Genomic DNA, 15,000 nt, shown 5'->3' with positions numbered 1-15,000 from the left:
AAATTGAACATTTGAAAATTTTTACAAGTCCAGAAAATTTTCTAAGTCCAGAAAATTTTCTAAGTCCAAAGAGTTGGACAAATTTCCTTAGGCCCAAAGGTTGCACTGAATGTTCCTAAGTTGGCCATCAGTACCCATGAAGTATCGCGAAGGTTCACCCGAAAGACACAATATGCCCTAAAGTACCCACAGAGTACCCACAAGTTGCACCCAATTGGCCTAAGTTGGCCAAAAGTACCGACAAGTAGCACCATAGAGGCCCGAGTAGAGCGAAATGTGGGCCAAAGTACCGAGTAGTTGCAACAAATGCCCAAATGGATACCAAAATGTGGTACCAAGCACCTAACTGTTGCAACAAATGCTAGCTTTCTGAGCAAAAGCTGTGGACCAATTTCGTAGAAGAACCGCCTAGGCGAAAAGGCAAAAATCGCCGAAGCTGGCCCGCTCGCAGAGCTCGCGGGCCAGGAGATACTCATAGGGCGATTTACTAGAGTGGGGAACTTGAGAATTTTTGTGTCCGAGACTTCGGGCAACTTCGCGGCCGCCCCCTTAAAGTAAAAGATTTTCTCTGGGTGCCTAAAATTCGCAATTCCCGCAAAGTCGGGAAGACGTTAAAGTTTTTGCCCAAAAAATGGCCATCGATTTAAGGTGATTTTCCAATAAGAAAATGCTTCCTATTTTGAATTTTTTCGAATATTTCCTAAACTAAGCGTCGGAGCACATGGCCGTGGAGGAACTTTTGGTAGCTTTTGGCAAGGGCTATCGGATGAAATAATGCGAAAGGCCATCGGAGCGATATTGGATTAATGCGGGCCCATAAACGTACCTAAGAAGTGAAAATTGGTACCTTGCACGCAGGATGCAAGAAATGCTTGAGTGTTAACCATCATCGGTACCAAGTACCTAGGTTATATCGAGTGCGTAGATGGAAGTCGGTACCAAAGGGAAACCTTCCTAGGCTAGGTGCACGCAAGTGAGTATGGATCGATCAGTAGAAAGATGGGAAGCCATAGGAAACCTTCCTAGGCTAGGTGCACGCAAGTGAGTATGGATCGATCAGTAGAAAGTGGGAAGCCCAGTACCAAATGCCCTAGTGAAGACCGTAAACGAATATCATGAACCGAGAAGGAGCACCAAATGCCCTAGTGAAGACCGTAAACGAATATCATGAACCGATAAGGAGCACCAAATGCCCTAGTGAAGACCGTAAACGAATATCATGAACCGATAAGGAGCACCAAATGCCCTAGTGAAGACCGTAAACGAATATCATGAACCGAGAAGTAGCAACGAATGCCTGAAAAAGTACCAAGTCCTCGGTATAGAGTAACGAGAGTTAACCGCCGTGATGTATGCAATGTGGGCAGCCATTGCATGGGTTCTGGACTTGGTTCGCGAATAACTTTTTTGCTAGACATCGGACAAAGTTGACGTGGAAGAACGAAATGTAGCATTTGATGCCACCTATCCAAAACTTTTTCAAGATTGAAGATCCGATCGATACAGCCTGAGTTATAGGCAAAAGTTGGTGCAAAAACGAGCATTTTTAATGGTGAAAAATCGGTACTCCTCGAATAGCTCCTGTTGGAAGCATCGGACCACATGGTCGTGGAGGAACATATTGTAGCGCGCGGTGTCAAGTATCGACACCCAAAACCGCATGTCCGATGGACGGAAAATGACCAAGTTATAGTGAAAACTTGGTTGCACCAAATTCCCGAAGAAGTGCAACGAGAAGGTGAATGCGATGGTTGTTCGTCGAATAGCTCCGGCCACAGACATGGTAGCGATTAGTGGTGCATGGAAGAAATCTAGCCACAAGTGCCATCTACCCATGGCCAGAAGAAAGTGTGGCCATATCTTGGATACCGGCGGAGCTATGGGGCAAATATGGGCCAAAAATGGTGCAAGTTGGACCAAAAATCCGAAAAAGTACCTAGGTAAATGCGATGGTTGTTCGTCGAATAGCTCCGGCCACAGACATGGTAGCGATTAGTGGTGCATGGAAGAAATCTAGCCACAAGTGCCATCGAGCCATGGCCAGAAGACAGTGTGGCCATATCTTGGATACCGGCGGAGCTATGGGGCAAATACGGGCCAAAAATGGTGCAAGTTAGACCAAAAACCCTAAGTGCGCAAGGTGAATGCAAAGGTTGTTCGTCGAATAGCTCCGGCCACAGACATGGTAGCGATTAGTGGTGCATGGAAGAAATCTAGCCACAAGTGCCATCTACCCATGGCCAGAAGAAAGTGTGGCGCTATCTTGGATACCGGCGGAGCTATGGGGCAAATATGGGCCAAAAATGGTGCAAGTTGGACCAAAAATCCGACCAAGTGCGCGAGGCGCTTTCGTGAATAGCTCCGGCCACAGACCTGGTAGCGATTAGTGGTGCATGGAAGAAATCTAGCCACAAGTACCATCTAGCTATGGCCAGAAGACAGTGTGGCCATACCTTGGATACCGGCGGAGCTATGGGGCAAATATGGGCCAAAAATGGTGCAAGTTGGACCAAAAATCCGAAAAAGTACCTAGGTAAATGCGATGGTTGTTCGTCGAATAGCTCCGGCCACAGACATGGTAGCGATTAGTGGTGCATGGAAGAAATCTAGCCACAAGTGCCATCTACCCATGGCCAGAAGAAAGTGTGGCCATATCTTGGATACCGGCGGAGCTATGGGGCAAATATGGGCCAAAAATGGTGCCAGGTGGACCAAAAATCCGACCAAGTGCGCGAGGCGCTTTCGTGAATAGCTCCGGCCACAGACATGGTAGCGATTAGTGGTGCATGGAAGAAATCTAGCCACAAGTGCCATCTACCCATGGCCAGAAGAAAGTGTGGCCATATCTTGGATACCGGCGGAGCTATGGGGCAAATATGGGCCAAAAATGGTGCAAGTTGGACCAAAAATCCGAAAAAGTACCTAGGTAAATGCGATGGTTGTTCGTCGAATAGCTCCGGCCACAGACATGGTAGCGATTAGTGGTGCATGGAAGAAATCTAGCCACAAGTGCCATCTACCCATGGCCAGAAGAAAGTGTGGCCATATCTTGGATACCGGCGGAGCTATGGGGCAAATATGGGCCAAAAATGGTGCAAGTTGGACCAAAAATCCGAAAAAGTACCTAGGTAAATGCGATGGTTGTTCGTCGAATAGCTCCGGCCACAGACATGGTAGCGATTAGTGGTGCATGGAAGAAATCTAGCCACAAGTGCCATCTACCCATGGCCAGAAGAAAGTGTGGCCATATCTTGGATACCGGCGGAGCTATGGGGCAAATACGGGCCAAAAATGGTGCAAGTTAGACCAAAATCCCTAAGTGCGCAAGGTGAATGCAAAGGTTGTTCGTCGAATAGCTCCGGCCACAGACATGGTAGCGATTAGTGGTGCATGGAAGAAATCTAGCCACAAGTGCCATCTACCCATGGCCAGAAGAAAGTGTGGCCATATCTTGGATACCGGCGGAGCTATGGGGCAAATATGGGCCAAAAATGGTGCCAGGTGGACCAAAAATCCGACCAAGTGCGCGAGGCGCTTTCGTGAATAGCTCCGGCCACAGACATGGTAGCGATTAGTGGTGCATGGAAGAAATCTAGCCACAAGTGCCATCTACCCATGGCCAGAAGAAAGTGTGGCCATATCTTGGATACCGGCGGAGCTATGGGGCAAATATGGGCCAAAAATGGTGCAAGTTGGACCAAAAATCCGAAAAAGTACCTAGGTAAATGCGATGGTTGTTCGTCGAATAGCTCCGGCCACAGACATGGTAGCGATTAGTGGTGCATGGAAGAAATCTAGCCACAAGTGCCATCTACCCATGGCCAAAAGAAAGTGTGGCCATATCTTGGATACCGGCGGAGCTATGGGGCAAATATGGGCCAAAAATGGTGCAAGTTGGACCAAAAATCCGAAAAAGTACCTAGGTAAATGCGATGGTTGTTCGTCGAATAGCTCCGGCCACAGACATGGTAGCGATTAGTGGTGCATGGAAGAAATCTAGCCACAAGTGCCATCTACCCATGGCCAGAAGAAAGTGTGGCCATATCTTGGATACCGGCGGAGCTATGGGGCAAATATGGGCCAAAAATGGTGCCAGGTGGACCAAAAATCCGACCAAGTGCGCGAGGCGCTTTCGTGAATAGCTCCGGCCACAGACATGGTAGCGATTAGTGGTGCATGGAAGAAATCTAGCCACAAGTGCCATCTACCCATGGCCAGAAGAAAGTGTGGCCATATCTTGGATACCGGCGGAGCTATGGGGCAAATATGGGCCAAAAATGGTGCAAGTTGGACCAAAAATCCGAAAAAGTACCTAGGTAAATGCGATGGTTGTTCGTCGAATAGCTCCGGCCACAGACATGGTAGCGATTAGTGGTGCATGGAAGAAATCTAGCCACAAGTGCCATCTACCCATGGCCAAAAGAAAGTGTGGCCATATCTTGGATACCGGCGGAGCTATGGGGCAAATATGGGCCAAAAATGGTGCCAGGTGGACCAAAAATCCGACCAAGTGCGCGAGGCGCTTTCGTGAATAGCTCCGGCCACAGACATGGTAGCGATTAGTGGTGCATGGAAGAAATCTAGCCACAAGTGCCATCTAGCCATGGCCAGAAGAAAGTGTGGCGATATCTTGGATACCGGCGGAGCTATGGGGCAAATACGGGCCAAAAATGGGTAAACTTGTACGGTCCAAAGCCAAGGGTAAATTTTTTTATTCCTCTAATAACTTCTAGCACAGACATTGAATCGGTTGGTGATGTATGGATGAAATGCAGCAAACAGTTGGAACTACCCATAAAATCTTAAAGATTGACGATCCAATGTATAGAACCGGAGTAATGTGCGATACTTGGTGTAAAATCGAGTGAAAAATTAACTATAAACTGTTTTTGGCCCATAACTCGAATACTAGACATCGGAAGGGGGGGTCGTAGAACGATTTTTTGTTGCCCTATCGATTCCCTATCGAACGAGCAAAAGTTGTTTTTTTGACCAAAAAGGACCCCTACTCTAGTAAAATTGGCCTGATTTTACTAGTCCTCGGTACCCGTACAGGCAAAATGAGCAAAATGCTCAAGTATGAATGGTTTTTGGCCCATAACTCGAATACTAGACGTCGCAGGGGGGTGTCTTAGAACAATTTTTGGTAGCCCTTGAAATTATCTATCGATTGACATATACTTGATTTTTTGGCCAAAAAGTTCCCTAGACTAGTAAAAATCGCATCATTTTACTAGAGTCGGGTACCCTGGACGAAAAACCGCTCAAGTTGCGGTTTTTGGCTAATAACTCGAATACTAGACGTCGCAGGGGGGTGTCGTGGAACAATTTTTGGTAGCCCTTGAAATTATCTATCGAATGACATATACTTGATTTTTGGCCAAAAAGTTCCCTAGACTAGTAAAAATCGCATCATTTTACTAGAGTCGGGTACCCTGGACGAAAAACCGCTCAAGTTGCGGTTTTTGGCTAATAACTCGAATACTAGACGTCGCAGGGGGGTGTCGTGGAACAATTTTTGGTAGCCCTTGAAATTATCTATCGAATGACATATACTTGATTTTTGGCCAAAAAGTTCCCTAGACTAGTAAAAATCGCATCATTTTACTAGAGTCGGGTACCCTGGACGAAAAACCGCTATAGTTGCGGTTTTTGGCTAATAACTCTAATACTAGACGTCGCAGGGGGGTGTCGTGGAACAATTTTTGGTAGCCCTTGAAATTATCTATCGAATGACATATACTTGATTTTTGGCCAAAAAGTTCCCTAGACTAGTAAAAATCGCATCATTTTACTAGAGTCGGGTACCCTGGACGAAAAACCGCTTAAGTTGCGGTTTTTGGCTAATAACTCGAATACTAGACGTCGCAGGGGGGTGTCGTGGAACAATTTTTGGTAGCCCTTGAAATTATCTATCGAATGACATATACTTGATTTTTTGACCAAAAAGTTCCTAGACTAGTAAAAATCGCATCATTTTACTAGAGTCGGGTACCCTGTACGAAAAACCGCTATAGTTGCGGTTTTTGGCCAATAACTCGAATACTAGACGTCGGAGGGGGGTGCCGTAGAACAATTTTTTGTAGCCCTTGAAATTACCTTTCGAATGATATATAGTGGTTTTTTGGTCAAACAGTGACCCCGAGACTAGTAACCCTCCATACACAAAACCGCCTAAAAAGTTTTGGTTTTGCAAAATTTTGAAAAGTGCGTCAAAAAAATTTTTTCAAAAAGTACCAAATCGTGATCAGAACTCACTATAGACCATAAAAAGTGAAATCCGATGGTCATTTGCAACACTTGGTCAATCGAGAAAAATTTCACTTTTTTACTAGAGTCGGGTACCCTGAACGAAAAATCGCTCAAGTGATGGTTTTTGGCCAATAACTCGAATACTAGACGTCGGAGGGGGGTGCCGTAGAACAATTTTTTGTAGCCCTTGAAATTACCTTTCGAATGATATATAGTGGTTTTTTGGTCAAACAGTGACCCCGAGACTAGTAACCCTCCATACACAAAACCGCCTACAAAAACTTTGTTTTGAAAAATTTTGAAAAGTTCAAAAAAATTTTTTTTTCAAAAACTACTAAAACGTGATAAGAACTTACTATAGACCATGAAAAGTGATATCCGATGATAATTTGCAAAAGTTGGTAACTAGTAAAAAATTTCACTTTTTTACTAGAGTCGGTGCAACGAGAAAAAAAAAGTCCGTGATGGAGAAAAATGGCACGTTTTCCACGCCTGTACGCTTTCGTTTTCTATATAGGGGGTAGGTGAGCCAGAAGCATGAATTTGACTGAGTACGTATCTTTATGAATTGGGCCCTTCTAAATCGATTGAGACTACCCCCAGGACGATCGGACGACTGCTTCTGGCTCAAAATGTGGTTTTTAGATTTTGATCGTCAATTATGAGAGAAAAAATCGATTAGAAGTAAAGATACGAAATGCTTGGTCTAAGTTGGGAAACGACTTCGGATATTTGTTGGACGTTGTCGTAGAAGGTCCGAGGACCAAGGAAAAGTGATTTCCAAGTGGATTTATGCACTATTAGTCGATGGTAAGATGTGAAATTAGTAGAACTTACCATACAGTTTGCGAAGTTGAAGCAATCGGTTGGTGAATATGGTACTGTCTGTCCAATTTGGTGGTTCGGAATGAGTGAAACGATGTTGATGATGGATAGACGTTCCGATTGCCCCCGATCGGGGAACATATAGTGGTCTTTAAGGTCCAAGTACCTATGTTTTGGTAAGCAGAACTGAGAGTTAAAGGATGAAAGTCGGCCATTCCTAATATCATCCTATCGGTGGTTCGCGAGTTGTTTGAGGACCGGAGCAGCTCGCGATGAAACGGTCCTAGGGTATTGGTTATCCATCCAAGGAAGAGTAAATGCGATCCTAGATGTGTGTCGTTGGCCGTTCTACCGGTATCGCCTATCGATGAGATATCGACGGGCATGCCTTACTCGAAAGTTGAATTCTAGGATCGATGGTCAAACAGACCTATGAGCGATAAACCAAACTGAACACGTATTGATGTCGGCTTTTCCTATCATTTGATGCCGCAGGTTGTTTAGGGACCGGAGCAACTTGCGGCCGAGACGGTCCCCGGGGGTTTCTTTCTCCAAGGAGTGGAAACTATTAAGCAAGAGTTGTAGCAAGATACGATCCTCTGATGTGTCGTTGGCCGTTCATGCGGTATCGCCTGTCGATGAGATATCGATGGGCATGCCTTACTCTACCGACCTTCTAATTGAGAGTATTAATCAGGGATCGATGGTCAAACAAGACCAATGAGCGATAAACCAAACTGAACACGTATTGATGTCGGCTTTTCCTATCATTTGATGCCGCAGGTTGTTTAGGGACCGGAGCAGCTTGCGGCCGAGACGGTCCCCGGGGGTTTCTTTCTCCAAGGAGAAGAAACGATTAAGCAAAAGTTGTAGCAAGATACGATCCTCTGATGTGTCGTTGGCCGTTCAAGCGGTATCGCCTGTCGATGAGATATCGATGGGCATGCCTTACTCTCCCGACTGGATTACTGAGAGTTTAATCAGGGATCGATGGTCAAACAGACCAATGAGCGATAAACCAAACTGAACACGTATTGATGTCGGCATTTCCTATCATTTGTCGCAGGTTGTTTAGGGACCGGAGCAGCTTGCGACCGAGACGGTCCCCGGGGGTTTCTTTCTCTAAGGAGTGGAAACGATTAAGCAAAAGTCGTAGCAATAATCGATCACCTGATGTGTCGTTGGCCGTTCTTGCGGTATCGCCTGTCGATGAGATATCGATGGGCATGCCTTACTCTCCTGACTGTTTAATTGAGAGTTATAATCAGGGATCGATGGTCAAAAAGACCTATGAGCGATAAACCAAACTGAACACGTGTTGATGTCGGCATTTCCTATCATTTGTCGCAGGTTGTTTAGGGACCGGAGCAGCTTGCGACCGAGACGGTCCCTTCCCGAAAGATGGTGAACCGAGTCGTCTGGCGTAAAAACCGGACGACTCGAAAGGGCTTGACCCTTTCAAGTGAGCGATAATCACATTCTACGCTCAGTTCGACAGCTACAAGGCAATCACTCGCTATGTTCAGAGCTAATACATGCAACATGCCGGCATTGTTTCCACCGACGCATGGATTCAAGACTGGTGCACTTATTAGTTAAACCGTTCGCCTCCGGGTGTTTCGAGTTCAAGTCTGGATGAGGATTGATCTTGCTGGTAATAGCTTGAGCCCCTGAATAAGGGGTCGAAGCGTACATCTTGAGACCATGTACAACATATTACCAAATCGGCACCATGGGTTCGGGTGCAAGTGATGTAACCGTGAAAGATGTTGAGCAGCCCAACATCGGTTTACACACGCATAATAGGAAGGCAGCGCTGTCGACTGGTCAGTCGTGTAAGAAGTGTGCATTATCGATCACAAATATATTGGTGATCTGTAGGTTGCGCATACACCATGCCCGGTGTAAAGTGCCGTGGTCCCCCCCGGGGGGCTGCATCAAACCGTTCGCCACGCGAACTACCCAATGGAACGAACTCTATGCATTTAATAAGAAGAAGAGATGATAATGAAACACGGTCGATTTAAGAGTTGAAAACGTTGAAATACCTATAAGCAAGTCTTAAGTTGGTGGTGACCGTTACGCCCCAACAAATTGGTGCCTTACCCTACACCAAAGAGCCATTCAACATGGTTCAAGTGAGCGATAATCACGCTCTACGCTCAGTATGACAGCTGCAAGGCAATCACTCGCTAAGTTCAGAGCTAATACATGCAACACGCCGGCATTGTTTCCACCGACGCATGGATTCAAGACTGGTGCACTTATTAGTTAAACCGTTCGCCTGCGGGTGTTTCGAGTTCAAGTCTGGATGAGGATTGATCTTGCTGGTAATAGCTTGAGCCCTTAAGGGGTCGAAGCGTACATCTTGAGACCATGTACAACATATTACCAAATCGGCACCATGGGTTCGGGTGCAAGTGATGTAACCGTGAAAGATGTTGAGCAGCCCAACATCGGTTTACACACGCATAATAGGAAGGCAGCGCTGTCGACTGGTCAGTCGTGTAAGAAGTGTGCATTATCGATCTCCAATATATGAGCTCAGTATGACAGCCCAATTGGTAATCCTCGGGACCTCCAGAAAGGAAGCTGGATGAGGATTACCAAATCGAAAGTTGATAAGTGTAGTGGTACCACTTAGTCAACTTGTATCCCGAAAGATGGTGGACCGAGTCGTCTGGCGTAAAAACCGGACGACTCGAAAGGGCTTGACCCTTTCAAGTGAGCGATAATCACATTCTACGCTCAGTTCGACAGCTACAAGGCAATCACTCGCTATGTTCAGAGCTAATACATGCAACATGCCGGCATTGTTTCCACCGACGCATGGATTCAAGACTGGTGCACTTATTAGTTAAACCGTTCGCCTCCGGGTGTTTCGAGTTCAAGTCTGGATGAGGATTGATCTTGCTGGTAATAGCTTGAGCCCCTGAATAAGGGGTCGAAGCGTACATCTTGAGACCATGTACAACATATTACCAAATCGGCACCATGGGTTCGGGTGCAAGTGATGTAACCGTGAAAGATGTTGAGCAGCCCAACATCGGTTTACACACGCATAATAGGAAGGCAGCGCTGTCGACTGGTCAGTCGTGTAAGAAGTGTGCATTATCGATCACAAATATATTGGTGATCTGTAGGTTGCGCATACACCATGCCCGGTGTAAAGTGCCGTGGTCCCCCCCGGGGGGCTGCATCAAACCGTTCGCCACGCGAACTACCCAATGGAACGAACTCTATGCATTTAATAAGAAGAAGAGATGATAATGAAACACGGTCGATTTAAGAGTTGAAAACGTTGAAATACCTATAAGCAAGTCTTAAGTTGGTGGTGACCGTTACGCCCCAACAAATTGGTGCCTTACCCTACACCAAAGAGCCATTCAACATGGTTCAAGTGAGCGATAATCACGCTCTACGCTCAGTATGACAGCTGCAAGGCAATCACTCGCTAAGTTCAGAGCTAATACATGCAACACGCCGGCATTGTTTCCACCGACGCATGGATTCAAGACTGGTGCACTTATTAGTTAAACCGTTCGCCTGCGGGTGTTTCGAGTTCAAGTCTGGATGAGGATTGTTCTTGCTGGTAATAGCTTGAGCCCCTGAATAAGGGGCCGAAGCGTACATCTTGAGAGTAAATGTACAACATATTACCAAATCGGCACCGTGGGTTCTGGTGCAAGTGATGTAACCATGAAAGATGTTGAGCAGCCCAACATCGGTTTACACACGCATAAGGGGTTTATTGTTATCTGTAGGTTGCGCATACACCATACCCGGTGTAAAGTGCCGTGGTCCCCCAGGGGGCTGCATCAAAACGTTCGCCATGCGAACTACCCAATGGAACGAACTCGATGTATTGAAAGAGATGAACAATTAATAGCGAGAATAGGGGCCCGGAAGCAATTCCGCGGCCCTACGGTCGATTCAAGAGTTGAAACGTTGTACAATCGTGGATAGCACCTAGTGCTAATATGGTGAGAGATAATGTGTGAGGAAATTTAGTTTCCTAAAGTTTAGTTAGTGGTTTCCGTTGTGCCCTAACAAACTTAAAGTTGGTGGTGACCGTTACACCCCAACAAATTGGTGCCTTACCCAACACCAAAGAGCCATTCCATATGGTTCTAGAGAGAGAGAGTTGTGTGGAAATTTATTTCCCACTAAGCGAGTGTGTGTCTGTAGTGGAACGAATTCTGGTTGATCCTACCAGTAATATACGCTTGTCTCAAAGGTTAAGCCATGCATGTCTAAGTACAAACATAAATGAATGTGAAACCGCATAAGGCTCAGTATAACAGCTATAATTCACAAGATCATCCTACCACTAGTTACTTGGATAACTGTGGAAAATCCAGAGCTAATACATGCAACATGCCGGGACTGTTGCCCTCGCGGGTAGCTGAACTGGTGCACTTATTAGTTAAACCAATCGCCTCCGGGCGGCTTGAGTTGAAGTCTGGATAAGGACGCAGATCGTATGGTCGCTTGTCGACTGACGACAGATCTTTCAAATGTCTGCCCTATCAACTATTGATGGTAGTGTAGAGGACTACCATGGTTGCGACGGGTAACGGGGAATCAGGGTTCGATTCCGGAGAGGGAGCCTGAGAAATGGCTACCACATCCAAGGAAGGCAGCAGGCGCGTAAATTACCCAATCCCAGTACGGGGAGGTAGTGACGAGAAATAACAATATGGACCTCTCTAACGATGGTCCATAATTGGAATGAGTTGAGTATAAATCCTTCAACAAGGATCAAGTGGAGGGCAAGTCTGGTGCCAGCAGCCGCGGTAATTCCAGCTCCACTAGCGTATATTAAAGTTGTTGCGGTTAAAACGTTCGAAGTTGATTGCCCGTCCAGACACGTGACCGCCACGGGCGCCCGGTTACACGCCGGGGCCGTTCGTGCGCGCGCTCACGGCTGCGACTCACAATGGTGTACTTGGGCGTTACTCTGTGAACGAGTACCGTGCTACCGGTTAACTCCGGCACGGGCTCCTCATGGTGCTCAAGATACTCACATTTACCTTGAACAAATTAGAGTGCTCAAAGCAGGCTAAGACAAAGCGTCCGGCCCCCCCGTGGGGTTGGCGTTGGCCGAGAATAATCTTGCATGGAATAATGGAATATGACCTCGGTTTATACGATTTCGTTGGTTTGTCAGAAACCTAGAGGTAATGATTAACAGAAGTAGTTGGGGGCATTGGTATTACGGCGCGAGAGGTGAAATTCGTAGACCGTCGTAGGACCAACTGAAGCGAAAGCGTTTGCCATGGATGCTTTCTTTAATCAAGAACGAAAGTTAGAGGATCGAAGGCGATTAGATACCGCCCTAGTTCTAACCGTAAACGATGCCAATTAGCAATTGGGAGACGCTACCCCTATTCGGTGCTCTCAGTCGCTTCCGGGAAACCAAAATCGGGTTCCGGGGGAAGTATGGTTGCAAAGTTGAAACTTAAAGGAATTGACGGAAGGGCACCACAAGAAGTGGAGCTTGCGGCTTAATTTGACTCAACACGGGAAAATTTACCAGGTCCAAACTTATCGAGGTAAGACAGATTGATAGCTCTTTCTCAAATTTAAGGGTAGTGGTGCATGGCCGTTCTTAGTTCGTGGAATGATTTGTCTGGTTAATTCCGATAACGAACGTGACTCAAACATGCTAACTAGAACGCTGTCAGCAGTGCGCCTCCGGGCGCACCTGACGTTACAGCCGGGCGGCGCCTTCACGGGCGGTCGTCGGCTACGTTTGCCCTGCTTAGCGGGACAACTTGTGTTTAGCAAGCTGAGAATGAGCGATAACAGGTCCGTGATGCCCTTAGATGTTCTGGGCTGCACGCGTGCTACAATGTGGGTCGCAGCGTGTTCTCGCCAATAGGCGCCCCCATTCCGAGAGGAACGGGAAATCACTAAAATGCCCATCTAGTCGGGATTGGGGACTGCAACGGTCCCCATGAACCTGGAATTTCTAGTAAGCACTAGTCATTAGCTAGTGCTGATTACGTCCCTGCCCTTTGTACACACCGCCCGTCGCTACTACCGATGGATTATTTAGTGAGGTTTCTGGAGGCTTACCTTCCGCGGTTCCTTCGTGAGCTGCAGCTGGCATGGCTGAAGTTGACCGAACTTGATGATTTAGAGGAAGTAAAAGTCGTAACAAGGTTTCCGTAGGTGAACCTGCGGAAGGATCATTACTGATGATCGTCCGCGAGTGACCAACCATGGGCTGCCTTCGGTGTAGCTCGGTCGCTCGCTTGCTATGTGTCAGAATTTGTTGAAAGCCAACTCGTTCGTTGTACACTTTGATGGGTGACCATCACTGTGTCCCCGTGCCGAGCTAGATCTCCCCTAGCCGTAAGGCACTTGAACGCCCCTTCGACGACGAGTTGCATGTGTGTGGTATGTGTCAGAATCTGGTGAAGCTTTCTGCATGTGATGTGCCTTGTGTGGATCCGTGGCCATTGCATTGTGTCTGGTGCTTAGATACCCAGACACTTAGAACGCTTGCGCGGAAAGCAAACTCGATCGTTGTACACTTTGATGGGTGACCATCACTGTGTCTCCGTGCCGTGCTAGATCCCCCCTAGCCGTAAGGCACTTTGAACGCCCCTTCGACGACGAGTTACAAGAGTGTGGTATGTGTCAGAATCTGGTGAAGCTTTCTGCATGTGATGTGCCTTGTGTGGATCCGTGGCCATTGCATTGTGTCTGGTGTGTAGGTACCCAGACACTTAGAACGCTTGCGCGGAAAGCAAACTCGATCGTTGTACACTTTGATGGGCAACCATCACTGTGTCTCCGTGCCGTGCTAGATCTCCCCTAGCCGTAAGGCACTTTGAACGCCCCTTCGACGACGAGTTACAAGAGTGTGGTATGTGTCATAATCTGGTGAAGCTTTCTGCATGTGATGTGCCTTGTGTGGATCCGTGGCCATTGCATTGTGTCTGGTGTGTAGGTACCCAGACACTTAAGCAAACTCGATCGTTGTACACTGTGATGGGCGAGCATCACTGTGTCTCCGTGCCGTGTAAGAGCTCCCCTGGCCATCAGGCACTTGAAAGGTCCTTCGACGACGAGTTACAATAGTGGTGTGTTAGATACGTCAGGTGATGGTATCTACTGTTGTGCAATACGTATCCGGCCACGGCACGGAACGAACGGGAACTGTGGTGCAGACATACAAAGAGTTAAGCCTACTAGTCATTAACTCTAAGGACGGGGCCATGGGGCGGTACGCAAAGGATACGGATGAGCGAGTATGCAGGCCCAATACTCAATAGCTCGATCCGATCCAAGCACATGAGTTGACTGCGGCGCCAGGTTAACCAATGTGCTAGATTCTATTTGGCCAGTAGAATCTTGTGTCTTATGCGATTTGATACCAAGACACCAGAACGAAAGTTAGTTGAAGAGTTATTAAACTCTTATGAAGTATGGTTGTGCAATCACAACTTATGACTTTAACCTATAAAGTGGATATGGACTTGCAATTATAACATGGAATCTCTACACACCCCATGAGCTCGATCCAATCCACGCACACGAGTTGCCTGAGTAGCGACAGGTATACCGATGTGCAATACGTATCCGGCCACGGCACGGAACGAACGGGAACTGTGGTGCAGACATACAAAGAGTTAAGCCTACTAGTCATTAACTCTAAGGACGGGGCCATGGGGCGGTACGCAAAGGATACGGATGAGCGAGTATGCAGGCCCAATACTCAATAGCTCGATCCGATCCAAGCACATGAGTTGACTGCGGCGCCAGGTTAACCAATGTGCTAGATTCTATTTGGCCAGTAGAATCTTGTGTCTTACGCGATTTGATACCAAGACACCAGAACGAAAGTTAGTTGAAGAGTGATTAAACTCTTATGAAGAATGGTTGTGCAATCACAACTTATGACTTTAACCT

This window comes from Anopheles funestus (assembly GCF_943734845.2).
Source record: "Anopheles funestus chromosome X unlocalized genomic scaffold, idAnoFuneDA-416_04 X_unloc_30, whole genome shotgun sequence".
In the NCBI taxonomy this organism is placed as follows: domain Eukaryota; kingdom Metazoa; phylum Arthropoda; class Insecta; order Diptera; family Culicidae; genus Anopheles; species Anopheles funestus.
The sequence above is the reverse complement of the archived record's forward strand: the minus strand, read 5'-3'. Positions refer to the sequence as shown.